The following is a 16,299-nucleotide window of genomic DNA, read 5'->3' as shown; positions in this document are numbered from 1 at the left end:
GCTCCGGCCGCCGCCGGTACATTTCCACTCTCCCAGCGCCTCTCCCCCGCTGGACTCCCGCGCGGCCCCGGAGGTGGAGGCTGCCCCCGACCCCAGTCCTCACCCCTGGCGCCGAGGCTCCGCACCCTCCACACTCACCTGGAAAAGGTGTCCCCCGCCCCTCCAAAAAAACTGTCTAATTTGTGCAGAGCCTTCAACCCCAGAAGCCGAGCATGCTGCCCCCGCGTGCAGCGCCCGCGTGCACCGGGCCGGGAGAGGGGGCGACAGGGCGGAGGCGGTGGCCCCCGGAAGGTGTCTGGGACCGGACCGGCTGCACGTGAGCCCAGCGCGAGGTCATGTGCACCGGCTCAGCCCGGTTCGGCGCCCGGACGTGCTGCGTATCAACAAAATGAAACTCGGGGAGACAGGAGGGCAGATAGCTCCAGGTTCTCAGAGCCCCCGCCCGGGCCGCTCGACCTCCCCACCGTACCCATCTCCCGCTGCAGCCCCTACGCCCGGCCGGAGCCCGCGGGGCAAGTTGCAGCCCTGGCGCGCCCCCGCCCGCCCGCGCCCCCTCGCCGGCCCGGGGGCGCTTTGCCGCAGTCATTAATAAAGAAGGTCGCCAAGCTCACCCTTCCAAAAGTTGTTGTTGCATGCGCCCCTCTCAGCCTCCCCGCACTGTACTCTTTAAAACACGACTGACCAACATGCGCAATCTCTCTCCCCTGTGCTGTGCATCGCCCCCCCCTCCGCGCTGGCTTCCTAGAACAGGCAGCCAGCAGGAGAGAGAGGGAGCGAGCGAGCAAGAGAGAGCGAGGGAGCGAAGAGCGCTGGCAGATCTGTTGCAAAAACACCAAATAACGTCGTGGAGATGCGCAGGGCCCATCCGCCGGGGGCTGGATCTTACCTTGCTCCGCGGTGCCCCCCTGACGGGCGCTGCCCTCGGCTACGCGCCGCTGCAGGGACCGGCGCGGGAAGGATGCTCCCGAAGCCGGGAGCTCCTGGGGCCGGCGCGGGAGGGCGGGGGGCGCGCATCCATCCGGGGTCGCGGCGAGGGAGGCGGCCGGGCCCGCGGCGTCCCAGGCCCCACGCCCCCCGCCGGGGACAGTCGGCCCGCAGGACCTGAGCCGGTGCCGCTAGGAGTGGGCGCAAAGTAACTCCTTGGACGCTACTCACCCCCCCAAAAAATAGCCTCCAACTGCGATGGCCGCGGTCGGCACCATTCACCAACCCCCTGTGTATGTTTCTGTTTCTTTTTAAACCAAGACTTCCTTGTGATCTCTTTAGAAAAAAAAAATGTGTTGGGGTGGGGGTGGGGTGGGGGCGGGCAGGAGGAGCGAGGGAGGGGGAGTAGCCACTTTTTTCTTTTTCACTCGGATCTCCGCTCCCGACACCCCCGTCGCCGCCCCCCCAACCCCCCGCCCAGTTGTTTGGCTCCGGCAGGGAGTCCAGGTAGCGTTGCGGGCCCCGTGGGGGGAGGGTGCCCTCCCTCGCCGCCCCACCACCACGCCTGCTGGCACCCTGGGCCCGGACTCCCCATGGACTCTGGGGCGCCCCTAGCCCGCCCTGTCCCCAGGGCCGGGCCCGAGCGGCGGCTGCGCCCGTGCAAGTCCCATCAGGTCTGCTCACACTTCACACACTCACACACATACCCCGCCCCTCCACTCTTTCACTCACACTTTCTGCTCACACCCCGCCCCCTACGCGCCCCAGACCCGGGCGGCGCCCCCCGCAACCTTAAAAAAAAAAAAAAAGCAAGCTTATACTTAAAAAAATCTTTTGGCGCCATATTAATGACGTACTTAAAATTTGCCATTTCTCCCTGCGTCAAAAAGACGTTTCTTTGCAAATAACAGCCTGGAGGCGACACTCGCGGAGGGAACGAGGTTTGCACTGAGCACCCCGCCCCCCGGGGCTCCAGCGCTGGAAGACCCTCGCCCTAGGCCCTGCTTCTGAATCGCTGGTTTTAAAATGCGAATCGAATAAATCGCGTGGCGTTTTGCAGCACCAGAAGTGAGCAGAAAGTGCTGGCAGGAGGGGAGTGGAGGGGAGAACGCGAGTCTTGGGGAGGGGGCGCGGCCCTCCTCCCCGCACCCACTCCAAATGGAAAACTAGCATGCCGGGCGGGGGAACTTGAAATTGTAGGCGACCTCAAGAAAAGAGGGGCGGTCCGTAGAGAGGGTCCCCATTGGGCTCGTCGCCCCCTCCCCCCTCCCGGGTGCCTCCTGGCGCCTAGCGCTGCCCCGCATTTCCGGGGGGTGGAGAAGGCAGTGATGAGTGGGTGGGTGGGTGGTTGCACATCCTGGCCCCAGCAGGATTTTGCCCCGGGGCGACCCCTTTCTCCTTGCTCTTCCTTCCCATTACCCCGAAAGGGTTAAAAACCGAGGGGTAACTTCCAAAGGCTGGCACATGGCGAGGAAGCGGGGCGCCCCTCTCCCCACCCTTCGCCTCCTCGCCCCTCCTCCTCCGGCTCCACTTCCCGACTTGACCTTGTGGTGCACAAACAGTGCGCTCGGATCCTCGCAGTTTCTGGAAGAAGAGCCTGCGCTCGCCAGGCGGGCGGGCTGTCGGGCTGCTAGCCGGCGGTGGCGGGGCCTTGGGTCTGTTCCCGGAGCCGCGGGCCACACCCACCCAACCCGCTGCGCCCGCCGAGCTCACCTTCTCTCGAGGAAGGAGAAGGACTGGCCTCCTGGTTGGCGAGGAATCGGGGGTCAGGCTCCAACCTCCTCGGAATGCCTCTAGCTGGGGAGGGGGTGGTCTGGCCTCGGGAGGAGGTTGTGGGGAGCCTGGCCCAACATCCCCAAAACATCGTGGCCAACTTTTTCTTCCCCCTCATGCTCGGCTGCCCCTCAAAGATTATCCAATAATTTTTCAGCTCACCTTTGGCTTTGAAGGCACGTGGGTGAGTTGTGAATGGACACCGGAGTCACCTTCCCTCTCCAAGACTGAAGATTGTTTATTCTTCCTTTCCCCTCCACCCCCTTCCATGGGAAGATAAATATTCAATTTACATAAGATGACATTTATGTGACAATTAAGAAGATTCCCCGATGGAATGTTGTGAACACATTTGCTTATAGGAGAAATAAATCTAATAATAAACAAACTCATAATAACAGCACAAATCCTCCGACAGGGCGGATTGTCTACCCAACAAAGAGGGAGATGATGGATGCTGAAATAAGCAGTTTTTGCAACAAGAAAGAAATATGAGCTCAAAGGGAGTCCCTGCAACATTTCTTCTTCGTTGGCCTTCATTCACAAAGTCTGAGGAGAATTGTCTGGCGAGAGGATGGTCTGGGTATTATCTCCCAGTTAGACCTGGCTGTGGCTCTCAGTGGTCAATTGGTGGTATTTTTCCCTAGCCAAGCTCAGAGTCTGGAAACAGGTGCTGCAGACTTGGAGTGTGTAACAAAATAGTTAAATACGTAGGTTCTAATCCTGGCTTTGCATTTCAGAAGCTGTGTGATGTGGGCAAGTGAATTCATCTCCCTGGATCTCTTTTTCCTTTTGGGTAGAATGGGGTGGTTGGAGGGTTCTTGAGGCCATGTGTGCACATACACATATATGTATGTATGTACATATACAGGTGGTATGTGTAAAGCAGCAACTGGCACAGGGTGCATAGTGCTCATTAGCACTTTGCCTGGTATCTAAGTGGGTTGTTTTTTTTTTTTGGAAGGGTGAAATTGTTCTCTGAAGCTTGATGGTCAAGGTCCAGATGTCCATTCTGGGGTGGGAGTGAGGGTACCAGTTTACAGTGGCACAGTCTAAAGAGATGACCTCCGGAGATGGATGAGGGAGGGGTGACCATTTAAAGTGCACCTGCAGTGTACTGGTCACTTTGTGAGCCATTCCATCTCATTCTCCCCCAAACCCCTTCCTCCCTTTTCAGAAAGGTTTAGTAACTTACCACAGCCACACAGCTAGTAAGTGCTGGCAGAATTGGCTCCTAGGTCTAGCTGACCTTGAGACCTATGTAGTTTCTATTTTACCACACTGCCAGAAATAAAAAGTATTACTATTATTGGTTTGATTGGGTATGGGGGGATCTGATTGCTGTCTTGGCAAGAAAGAATTTTATGAGCAGCACTTTGCTTCTGAGGTGGTTCCCTGACTTGGGGTGAGACCCAGGCCTTCTAATGAGCCCTTGAAAATACCTCTTGCTTAGGACTGGAAGCCCTATCAAAATCCTTGGATTCCCACAGCTCTCTGCTGCTGTTTAAGGTTAACCTTGGAAGCTTCAACAGAATGATAACGAGAAAGCTAATTGTAACTCCTTAATCTTTATTAAAAGTCTCACAAATCATTCATTAACTTTTTTTTTTTCCTTTTTCCACAATCTCTGCTTTGGATGTAATCATTCATTAATTTTTACAGGAAAGAAATGAGAAGAAAGAGAGTTCTTGGAGACGTAATCCTTCATTTTTTTTCAACAAGCCTCCCATATGCCAGAGACCATTCTTGGTGTTGGGGACACAGCACACACACACACACACACACACACAGATAAGTAAATAAATAAAATAAACAAATGAGGAGCAGGGCAGGGAGAGCATCAGGAAAAGTAGCTAATGCATGCTGGGCTTAATACCTACGTGATGGGATGATCTGTGCAACAAACCACCATGGCACACGTTTACCTGTGTAACAAACCTGCACATCCTGCACATGTATCCCAGAACTTAAAAAAAAAGGTAAAAATGTTAGCTGCTAGAGTGAGCAGGTTATTAAAATTGGACATGATTTTATTCTAACTCCAAAATATAAAAATAACTATATATTATGTTTGAAAGTGATTAAGTGCTGTGGAGAAACTCGTAAGTAGGAAAGGGCAATACACAATGTGGGAGTGCAATTTTAAATAAAATAGGGAAGTTCTCACCAAGAAGACAGTCTTTGAGAAGAGGAGGTAAAGGAGTGAACTGTATGTGGGAGTATGTGTGTATGTACATGGGGGAAGAAAAGCCAGCCGTTCTTAACCTGGAGACCACAGACTCTCCTCTCCATGGGTCTGTGGATAGAATTCAGAGGCTCTTGACCTTAGATGAGAAAAAAATTACAACTTTATTTTCACTAATTAAAATGTAGCATGTTCTTCAATTATGAATACAGATAACAAATCAGTGATATTAGCAGCACCTGTGAAATTATTGCTGGTAGAAATCACAGATATTTTCATATCACTTTAGAGTTGTTGCAAATATCTTAAAATATCATTACACTTTATGAGTAATTTATTGAAAAAGTAACATTTTACTCATCACTACTTCAAAATCATGCTGCTAGCTCTTATAATTTAATGAATTAATAGAGAAGCACATATATATGTTTAAATATTTTGAGAGTTGTATTTCAATACTATTTGTTTTCTTTATAATTTGTGGAACTTATTTGTGGATTTAAAGATACTATACTCAGAAGGAGTCCACAGGTGTCACAGACTGCCAAAACAGTCCATGGCACATGCACAAAAAAGGTTAAGAACCAAGGTCTCTAGAGACCAGCAAGTGCAATGCCTCCGAGGCAGGAATGTGCTTAATATGTAAATGAAAGAGATTATATAGGGCCTTTTAGGTCATTATTAGGATTTGGCTTTTGCTAGAGTGATATGGAGAGTTTTGAGCAGAGGACTGAGATGATCTGACCCTGGGTTTAACAGGTCTCTTGGCTGTTACATGGAGAACAGATTTAAGAGGCAAAGCTGAAGCAGGAAGGCCAGTTAGGAGACCACCTGAATAAACCAGGTGAGAGATGATTGGACCAGAGCGGTAGCAATGGAAGTGGTGGAAAGCGGTCACCCACATTTTGAAGGTAGCTCTGACAGAATTTGCTGATGGAGTGAGAGAAAAAGAAAGAAGTCAAGGACAACGATAAGTGTTTTACCTTGAACCAATGGAAAGATGAAGTTGTCCTTAACTGAGATGGAGGAAACTGAAAGGAGTGGGTTTTAGGGGATTAGGAGCTCAGTGTTGGACATATGAAGCTTGAGATGCCTATTGGACATCCAAGTGCAGCCATTGACAGGCAGCTAGACATGATTGCCTCAGCTCAGGGGCAAGGTCTGGGCTGAAGATGTCATTTGAGAGTGGTCAGTGAGCAGATGGATGGTATTTAAATTTGAGATCATCAACTAAGTGAACATAGAAAGAGAAGGGGCTCAAGGATGGTACCCTTCAGCACTGCAAGGTGAAGAGGTCTGGAAGATGAAGAGGAATCAGCAAAAGTGTTGTTAATGTTGTTTAAAGAAGAAAAAAAGCATTCAAAGAGACAGGAGGAATATCCTGGAAGCCAAAGGAAGTGAGAGAGAGTTTCAGGAGGGAAGAAAGCCCTATGTCCAAAGCTGTGGAGGGGTCAGACAAGCTGGAGGCTGAGAATTGATCATTGGAATCATCAACATGGAGGTTACTGGTGACCTTGACAAGAGCCATGTCAATGGAGTAATGCTAGCAAAAGCTTGATTGAAATAGTTCAAGATAGAGAGGGAAGGTTTCTAGTTGTCACAACTTGTTCTCAGATGCTACCTGAAAATGAGATGTCCTCTGTATATATTTATCTGTGAATGTGTATAGAGATGGATAACTACGTATCTGTAGAAATTGAATTCAAGCAGCTTTTGCTGAGGATCTTCTGTGTACTAGGCATGGTAATGGATGCTACAAATACTGAGAGAAATAAAACACATTAATTGCCTTCCAAGGGTCACAGTCTAGCAAACTTTGTTGGCACACGAAATACACACAAATCAATATACATGACTAAATACACACAGTTACTCTGGACATCAGTTTTTCTAGTGTAATAGACAATATGATTAAAACTATGGATTCCAGAATCAGGCAATCCTTTGTTTGAGTCCTGTCTCCACCATTCTCCAGCTCTGTTACTTTGCACAAGTCAATCAACTTCTCTGTGCCTCAGTCTCCTCCTCTGTAAACTAGGGATGCAATCATTCCCAAACTTTAGTGTGGATGGGGTGCATGGGATGCATGTTAAAAATGCAGATTTTTTTTTTTTTTTTTTTTTGAGACAGACTCTTGCTCTGTCGCCCAGGCTGGAACGCAGTGGCACGATCTGGGCTCACTGCAACCTCTGCCTCCCAGGTTCAAGCGATTCTCCTGCCTCAGCCTCCCAAGTAGCTGGTATTACAGGTACACATCACCATGTCCAGCTAATTTTTGTATTTTTAGTAGAGACAGGATTTCTCCATGTTGGCCAGGCTGGTCTCGAACTCCCAACCTCAAGTGATCCACCCGCCTCGGCCTCCCAAAGTGCTGGGATTACAGGCGTGAGCCACTGCGCCTGGCCCCAGCCTTTTTTTTTGAGATGGTGTCTCACTCTGTCGCCTACGCTGGAGTGCAGTGGCACCATCTCGGCTCACTGCAACCTCTGCCTCCGGGGTTCAAGTGATTCTCCCGCCTCAGCCTCCTAAATAGCTGGGATTATAGGTGCCACCACCATACCCAAGTACTTTTTGTATTTTTAGTAGAGATGGGGTTTCACCATGTTGGCCAGGTCTCGAACTCCTGACCTCAAATTATCCGCCCGTCTTGGCTTCCCAAAGTGCTGGGATTACAGGTGTGAGCCACCGTGCCCGGCCAAAAATTGCAGATATCTGAGCCTTATCCCCAAAGGTTCTCAGTAGGCAGGTCTGGGGCAGAGCCTGCAACTTTTTTTTTTTCAATTAAAAAAAAAAATCTGCAGCATTTTATTTTTTTGAGATTACAGGAGCCTGCCACCATGCCTGGCTAATTTTTGTATTTTTAGTAGAGATGGGGTTTCACCGTGTTGGCCAGGCTGGTCTTGAACTCTCGACCTAAGGTGATCCACCCACCTCAGCCTCCCAAAGTGCTGGGATTACAGGCATGAGCCACCGCACCCAGCCAAAACCTGCAGCTTTTAACAAGTACTTGGTCATTCATGATGTACATGGCATTGAACCACACTTTGTGAAACACTGAGAGCATGTCCATATGGTTCCATGCACTGGCCTGGTGCTCAGTCATTGCTCATTAGACAATAGCTATTTTTCCAGGGGTCCTGATTCGGAACAAAAATTCTTTTTTTACTTTTTGTAGAGACAGGGTCTTGCTATGTTGCCCAGGCTGGTCTCGATCTCTTGGGCTCAAGCAACTCTCCCGCCTTGGCCTCCCAGAATGTTGGAATTACAGGAGTGAGCCACTCTACCTGGCTCACTCCTGTAATAAAATATATATATATATATATATATATATTTTTTTTTTTTTAAGACACAGTTTCACTCTGTTGCCTAGGCTGGAGTGCAGTGGTGCCCTCTCAGCTCACTGCAACCTCCACCTCCTGGGTTCAAGTGATTCCCTTGCCTCAGCCTCCCAACTAGCTGGAATTACAGCTGTACATCACCACACCCAGCTAATTTTTTTTTTCTTTTTGAGATGGAGCTTCACCCTTGTTGCCCAGGCTGGAATGCAATGGCATGATCTTGGCTCGCCGCAACCTCCACCTCTTGGGTTCAAGTGATTCTCCTGCCTCAGCCGCCCGAGTAGCTGGGATTACAGGCGCTCACAACCACGCCAGGCTAATTTTTTGTATTTTTAGTAGAGACGGGGTTTCACCATGTTGGCCAGGCTGGTCGTGAACGCCTGATCTCAAGTGATCCGCCCGCCTCGGCCTCCCAAAGTGCTGGGATTACAGGCGTGAGCCACTGTGCCCTGCCTAACTTTTGTATTTTTTTTTAGAGATAGGGTTTCACCATGTTGGTCAGGCTGGTCTTGAACTCCTGACCTCTAGTGATCCACATGCTTTGGCCTCCCAAAGTGCTGGGATTACAGGCGTGTGCCACCCCGCCCAGACTAAAAATCCTTTCAAATAACTTGCAGTATATGTCCAGATGCAGAAGTCCAGCATACCCTAAAAACCCTAAATTGAGAGAATAGTATAAGATTCGTTCAACATTCATTCCCAGAATATTTATTGCCTGCTATGTTCCGACCTGGGTCAGTTCACCCCTCCTTAGGCAGCTTGGTGGTCCCCCGCTCCCGGGAGGTCACCATATTGATGCCAAACTTAGTGCGGACACCCAATCCACATAATAAACTACCACAAGAACTCCTGGGCTCAAGCAGTCCTCCCGCCTTAGCCTCCAGAGACTACAGGCACATGCCACCACACCCGGCACTTGCTATGTTCAAGGCGGTATACAAGGGTTGGAAAGAGACAGAAAATACCTGACTCAACAATTTGTCTCAGTCATCAAGGTAGACAGAAGCTGCAGATGTAGTTAGCCACACTCCGCAGCAGCCCACCTCTGTGCCAGGTGAGAAGTCCTCATTTGGGTTCTAGACCTGTATTCACATACTCACTGCTTAGGGCAATGCTTGTCCAACTACACTATGCACACAAATTACCTGGGATCTTGTTCAGATGCAAATTCTGATTCATTAAGTCTGGGAGAGCTAAAAGTTTGCATTCTTTTAAATTTATTTCTTATTTATTTTATTTTATTTCAAGCGATTCTCCTGTCTCAGCCTCCCGAGTAGCTGGGATTACATACGCATGCCACCATGCCCGGCTAATTTTTTGTATTTGAGTAGAGACGGGGTTTCACTGTGTTGCCCAGGCTGGTCTCGAACTCCTGAGCTCAGGCAGTCCACCTGCCTCGGCCTCCCAAAGTGCTAGGATTACAGGCGTGAGCCACCGCGCCCGGCCTTTTTTATTTTTATTTATTTATTTATTTATTTTTTGAGACAGGGTCTCACTCTGCTGCCCAGGCTGGAGTGCAGTGGTGCAATCACAGCTCACTGCAACCTCGACCCACCTCCTAGGCTCAAGAGATCCTCATGCCTCAGCCTCCCGTGTAGCTAGGACAGCAGGCATATGCCACCATGCCTGGCTAATTTTTAGAAGTTTTTGTAGAGACAGAGATCTTGCTGTGTTGCCCAGGCTGGTCTTGAACTCCTGGCCTCAAGTGATCCTCCCATTTGGGCCTCCCAAAGTGCTGAGTTTATAGGCGTGAGCCACTGCACCCAGCCAAGAGTCTGCATTTTAATTATTATTGTTATTATTATTATTATTTTTTGAGATTGAGACTCTCTCTGTCATCCAGGCTGGAGTGCAGTGGCACGATCTCAGCTCACTGCAACCTCCACCTCCCAGATTCAAGCGATTCCCCTGCCTCAGCCTCCCAAGTAGCTGGGATTACAGGCACCCGCTACCATGCCTGGCTATTTTTTTATTTTTATTTTTTAGTAGAGACGGGGTTTTGCCATGTTGGCCACGCTTATCTTGAACTCCTGACCTCAGGTGATCTGCTCCCCTTGGACTCCCAAAGTGCTGGGATTACAGGCGTGAGCCACTGTGCCCTGCCAAGTCTGCATATTTAACAAGCTTCAAGATGATGCTCATGCTGCTGGTCCACAGATCACACTTGAAATAGCACAGGTTTAGAGATTAGAAAAATTGGGTCACAATACCTGCCCTGTAACCTTAGGGTTCCTGGAGAATTCCTGGGAATCCTAAAGGGAAAGAATGGAGTGGGAAGACTTGCTAATTGCACAGATCCAAGTAAGGTTTGCTCACACTTCCTTCTGTTTCTGCTGTTTCTGTCATCCCATCTTTACCCTGCCACATATATCCAGTGGGATGAGGTGGCCTCCTCTAAAGGAGGATGAGCATTCATTCAGTAAATATTTCCTATGTGCCTACTATGTGCCAAACTCTGTAGAAAACATATTATTTGGCATTCAGGAGAGGACAAAACCAGCAGCTTCTGCCTTCTGGGCTCCAGGCAGAAATTGCAGCTTGGGTTTGGAACAGAGGGAAAATCTACCCAGGTCTGTGTTCATGGCTGAAGACGCTGCCCTGGAAAGATCCAGACTTGGCTCTGCCTGGGGTGCACTACAAATACATGCCTGGGAGAGGCACCCCTCTGGAGCCTTAGCCAGCCAGTTCAGAGACGGTACTGCCCAGTCCCAGGAGATGTCTGGATAATGTGCCAGCCAGGCCACCTGTCCCTCTTAGACTCTCAGATCCAGCCTGGTGGCTACAGATGGCAAAAGGAAATGAAGATCCCTGGGGCCTCCAAATGCTTCCCTGGAAACTGGCAGCAGCCAATAACTCCAGCCAAGTCAAGGGCCAGCCCAACCAGAGTCAAAGTGCAAAACGCCCCATTCTGAGCTGAGAGGCCTGGCCCAATCCAAGGACCACCAAGAACTGAAGGTGTTGGCTCTAAGTCAAGTTGAGCAGTATAAGCAAAACCCTTTCTTTCACCTTTCCCAGGGTTTCTGATCAATCAAAGCAAATCTCCCCACATCTGATAGTCTTACAAAGACCCTTTCCTTGTATTTACTGATTTATTTTTATTTGTTATTTATTTATTTTTTAGACACGGGGTCTCACTCTGTCACCTAAGCTGGAATGCAGTGGTGTAATCGATCATAGCTCACTGTGGTCTCAAGCTCATCTTGGGCTCAAGTAATCCTCCTACCTCTGCCTCCTGAGTAGCTGGGACAGCAGGCATGAGCCACCATGTCCAGTTAATTTTTTATTTTTTATAGAGACAGGGTCTCATTATGTTGTTCAGTCTGGTCTTGACCTCCTGGTCTCAAGTGATACTCCTATCTCAGCCTCCCAAGGTGCTGAGATTACAGGTGTAAGCCACCATACCTGGCGCCATGTATTTACTGATTCACAGTCACCCTGGAGGTAACTTGGCTTATATTAGAAATAGCATTACATTGGGGCAGGGTATGGTGGCTCATGCCTGTAATTCCAATAGGTTGGGAGGCTGAGGCAGGAGGATTGCATGAGCTCAGGAATTTGAGGCTGCAGTGAGCTAGAATTGCTCTACTGCACTACAGCCTGGGTTACAGAGCAATACCATGTCTCTAATAATAATAATTAAAAAAAGTATGGGGCTGGGCGCGGTGGCTCACGCCTGTAATCTCAGCACTTTGGGAGGCTGAGGCGGGCAGATCACGAGGTCAGGAGAGCGAGACCATCCTGGCTAACATGGTGAAACCCTGTCTCTACTAAAAATACAAAAAAATTAGCCAGGTGTGGTGGTGGGCACCTGTAGTCCCAGCTACTTGGGAGGCTGAGGCAGGAGAATGGCATGAACCCGGGAGGCAGAGTTTGCAGTGAGTCGAGGATTGCACTGGGTGACAGAGCAAGACTCCGTCTCAAAAAAAAAAAAAAAAAAAATGTAGCATACATTTACAAGCACACCATCAAGGCTCTACGCTAAGGCAGTGAGTCTCAGATCCAGATCTCCCTTCATTGGATTTAGGCCCATTTAGGAAGACAGGTCCTTAAGCATATGCAGGATGGTCAAGGTACAACAAGCCATCTGAGGACCCTGGAGATTGAAATGGGCAAGAGAGTTTCTTGAGAAAGGCCTGGAGGTGGACCTGCATAGTGATGGTGATTCATATGAGATGGGGTTGGGGGTGGGGGAGAAGTGGAGGTGGGAAGATACAGGGGGAGTCAAAGTCAGACAGATGGATGGTGTCTGCCTGGTTCATAGCATGCAGTGGGGTATGGAGCACGATGCTAACCCCTGGGGGCTCCTTCTGAGGAGGGAACTGCCCTTTGTTTGAGAAACTACATTTGTGAGCTGCTTGAAGTGAAGGTGAGACCCTGCAGTTGCCTCACATTGGAAGGAGATGAGAGCGTGCAGCTCTAAATCCAGGAACCTTCCCCCACCCCCTGCTGTGAGACCCTCTGATGTGGGCACAAGGATGGCAGTTTAAGAATAGCCATTACAGCATTGTTTGTAACAGTGAAAATGTGGAAACAGACTGAATGTCCATTCACTGAAGGACTAACTAAATAATGCGCAGTGCAAATAGAACAAAGCAGCCAGCTGGGTGTGGTGGCTCATGCCTGTAATCCCAGCACTTAGGAGGCTGAGGTGGATGGATAGCCTGTGCCCAGAAGTTTGAGACCAGCCTGGGCAACGTAATGAAACCCTGGCTCTATAAAAAAATACAAAAAATTAGGCCGGGGGTGGTGGCTCATGCCTGTAATCCCAGCACTTTGGGAGGCCGAGGTGGGCGGATCACCTGAGGTCAGGAATTCTAGACCAGCCTGACCAACATGGTGAAACTCCATCTCTACTAAAAATACAAAATTAGCCGGGCGTGGTGGCACGTGCCTGTAATCCCAGCTACTTGGGAGGCTGAGGCAGGAGAATTGCTTGAACCCGGGAGGCAGAGGTTGCAGTGAGCCAAGATTGCGCCATTGCACTCTAGCCTGGGCAAGAAGAGCGAAACCCCGTCTCAAAAAAAAAAAAAAAAAATTATCTGGGTGTGGTGGTGTGCACCTGCAGTCTTAGTTACTTGGGAGGCTGAAGTGGGAGGATTACTTGAGCCCAAGACTGCAGTAAGCCGTGATTGCACCACTACACTCTGGCCTGAGCAACAGAGTGAGACCCTGTCTCAAAAAAAAAAAAAAAAAAGAAAGAAAGAAAGAAAGAAAAAGAAAGAAAAGAAAAACAAAGAAGATAGCCAAAGAAGTGGCATCGTGCAGTTTTGTATGCCTGGTGTAAAAAGAACCTTAAGAGAAGTGTTGGCTGGGCGCGGTGGCTCACACCCGTAATCCCAGCACTTTGGGAGGCGTAGGCAGGCGGATCACAAGGTCAGGAGATCGAGACCATCCTGGCTAACATGGTGAAACACCATCTCTACTAAAAATACGAAAAATTAGCTGGGCGTTGTGGTGGGTGCCTGTAGTCCCAGCTACTGGGGAGGCTGAGGCAGGAGAATGGTGTGAACCCGGGAGGCGGAGCTTGCAGTGAGCCGAGATGGGGCCACTGCATTCCAGCCTGGGCGACAGACCAAGACTTCGTCTCAAAAAAAAAAAAAAAAAAGAGAAGTGTTAAGTGACAGACAACCTTCAGGGTAATATGTGCAGTATGATCCCACTCACAGTAAAAAAAAAAAAAAAAAGAAAACAAACAAAAAAACCCCTACAAAATGAAAGTTTGCATTTTTATCTGAACACACACAGAGACACAAACATATGCATTTTTGTACGGGGCAAAAAAAGGTCTGGAAATGTATGTACCGAGTTCATGAATTTGCTTGTACTGGAGTATGTAGGGAGCAAGACTGGGAAGGGGGAAGGGTAGGGGCAGGGGCTGTGGAGATGGAGGGGAGGAGTCGACCTTGCGGTTATTGGGGGAACCCAAGAAGCCCTGTGCATTTGGGCAGTGCTGGTTGCCCCGCAGGTGCTTGGAATCCACCCAGGCACAGAAACATTATTGGTGTGGCGAGGACACGCTTCTCCTGGCAGGAAGGGGCAAGAAACCTGCCCTCTAGGCTAGCCTCAGGGCTGCCCTCTGTGTGGCCTGGGGCCTGTTTGGCTCTCTCTGGGCCCCAGGATTAGGGTCTCTCTGGGCTGTTTCAGCTGCACCAGTCTCAGATCCTAAATGCATTCCAGAGCCTTCTCAGGGACGCTGAGCTCCAGCAGGGGCACGGAAAAGCCTCACTAGGCCTTTGGCCTGCTGAGATCTGGGTGGGCGGCCTAGGGCTGGAAGCCATGTGGGAAGAGTTTCTGAGCGGCATGGCCTCCAGGAGGTGCTCCCTCCTCCAGCAGGTGGAGTGCCCTTTCTTCCCAACAAATTCAATCTGAGAATACCTAGCCCAGCCTGGCTCCTGAGACAGCAGAGTGGGGACAATTCATTACCTGGTGGAGTCTAAACAGTTCACGAGAACTTACTGAGTTGGGGCTCTGGGCTGGCCTCAAGGGAAGCAGAGATTGCCTGAGGCCAGGGCTTGGGCTCTAGGCCTGCAGGGAAGCTGGTGCTAGCTGTGCTCAGGGACAGATCTGTGCTGCAGACACAGTAGCTCTGGGCCAAGCACTGGGCTGGCTTCAGGCTACAGAGATGTGTTACATCAGGATGGGGGAGGGGCAGACACTGGATTCTAACAGGGTCAAGTATGTGGACAGATCAAGGCTCAGAGTGGGGTGAAAAGCAGCAAGGCCAGCTGGCCCTGAGATGCCCCACCCCAGTCAAGGCTTCATTAATGGTGTCCTGGCCTTGATCTGCCTCCCACTCTTGGGAATGTCTCCAGCGTACAAGGTGGCTGCCTTGGGAGCCTCCTTCAGGCACTAGTGAGCAAGCTGCTCTTCCCTCAGGGCCTTGGGCACAGTGACTTGTGAGGCTGGGATGGCCCTGGGTACTGCGATTGCTGGATATTCTAGGACCTGTGGCTCTGGCACACAGCGAGCTGCCTCCAAATATGCTGGATCTCCATCCCGCGCACTGGGGAAGAGACTTGGACACAAATTGGCACTGGATGCCCATGTGAGGGAGACGCTTGGAAACAAGGAATTCTTGTTGAGTTGATCCCCAGCTAGGCCAGCTCTAGGCAGATTATCTACCTAACGCAGCTCCTCTAGGAGAGTGCTGCAGAAAGAAGAAACCTACGTTATCTGGCATCTGGGTTGGGCAGGAGAGGCAGATTCCTTGGGGGGCAAAGGGGCTGCCCTAGAGAGCGTCTACCACTGGACATCTAGCTCCCTTGCCTCCCTGATCCTCAACTGCCCTCGGAGCTCAAGGAAAGGCAAGCAGCTCCTAGGTGTCCAGTCCTCTGGCTGATCAGACTAGGAGGGCACACCTAAGAAGAAGCAGACACCATCTTTGCCCCAGAAGACCTCACAGCCCAGGTGGGGAGGTGAGATTCCTAGGCTGGAAACAAGATGAGGTAGGACATGACTCAGTGCTGAAGTGTTTGCTTTGGCCCTTTGTGTGAGTGAGGGGCGGAGGAAGCCAGGAAGGAGCTGCTAGTGTGGGGGCAGAAGGAAGAGAGAAGGTGCATTTGTGTGTACCCACATGCGTGTGTGTGTGTGTGTGTATGTGTGGTGTGTCATATGTCTGCATATGTCACATCTGAGGTCATATCTCTGGATTCCCCCACCTTCTGTGCTATTTGCCCAGACAACCTAAAAATAATTTCCATTTAACTTTAGGATTCGTTATTTGATGCACTAGATGCTTGCCTAGCAGATATACTTTTCCACCCACACTTTATGTAAGATCAACATCAAGTTAAAATGAGTCTGCATTATTTATGCATATACAAGGAGGCTAGTAGGCAAAAGGCAGACTAGAGCAGCCTGGATTTCACTGGAAAGTTTATATAAAAATGGTCCCTGGCCAGGGCCAGCGGCTCATGCCTATAATCCTAACACTTTGGGAGGCTAAGGGAGGAGGATTGCTTGAGTCTAGGTGTTTGAGACCAACGTGGGCAACACAGTGAGACCTTGTCTCTTAAAAAATACAAAAATTAGGTGGGCATGGTGGCACTTGCTTATAGTCCTAGATACTCTGGAGGCTGA

General features: G+C 50.0%; 1 protein-coding gene across 16 annotated transcripts in view; it reads right to left on the bottom strand.

Annotated features, from left to right (window-relative positions):
* Positions 1–2,592, bottom strand: part of JADE2 (jade family PHD finger 2) — a 56,925-nt gene extending 54,333 nt beyond the window's left edge. For 4 of the 16 annotated variants that reach the window (XM_054556563.2, XM_054556566.2, XM_063724272.1 and 1 more), the window contains exon 1: positions 2,469–2,592. The gene's annotated coding sequence lies outside the window, so the exon portion shown is untranslated. Of the gene's footprint in view, positions 1–138; positions 271–611; positions 818–886; positions 1,022–1,155; positions 1,258–2,468 lie in introns of those variants that run through there. The other 12 variants (XM_009241058.4, XM_024247668.3, XM_002815891.6 and 9 more) reach the window with 7 other exon arrangements.
* Between the last annotated feature and the right edge of the window lie 13,707 nt (positions 2,593–16,299).

This window comes from Pongo abelii, chromosome 4, assembly GCF_028885655.2.
Source record: "Pongo abelii isolate AG06213 chromosome 4, NHGRI_mPonAbe1-v2.0_pri, whole genome shotgun sequence".
Lineage (NCBI taxonomy): Eukaryota > Metazoa > Chordata > Mammalia > Primates > Hominidae > Pongo > Pongo abelii.
Note: the sequence above shows the minus strand (reverse complement) of the source record. Positions and strands in the feature narration are given on the sequence as shown.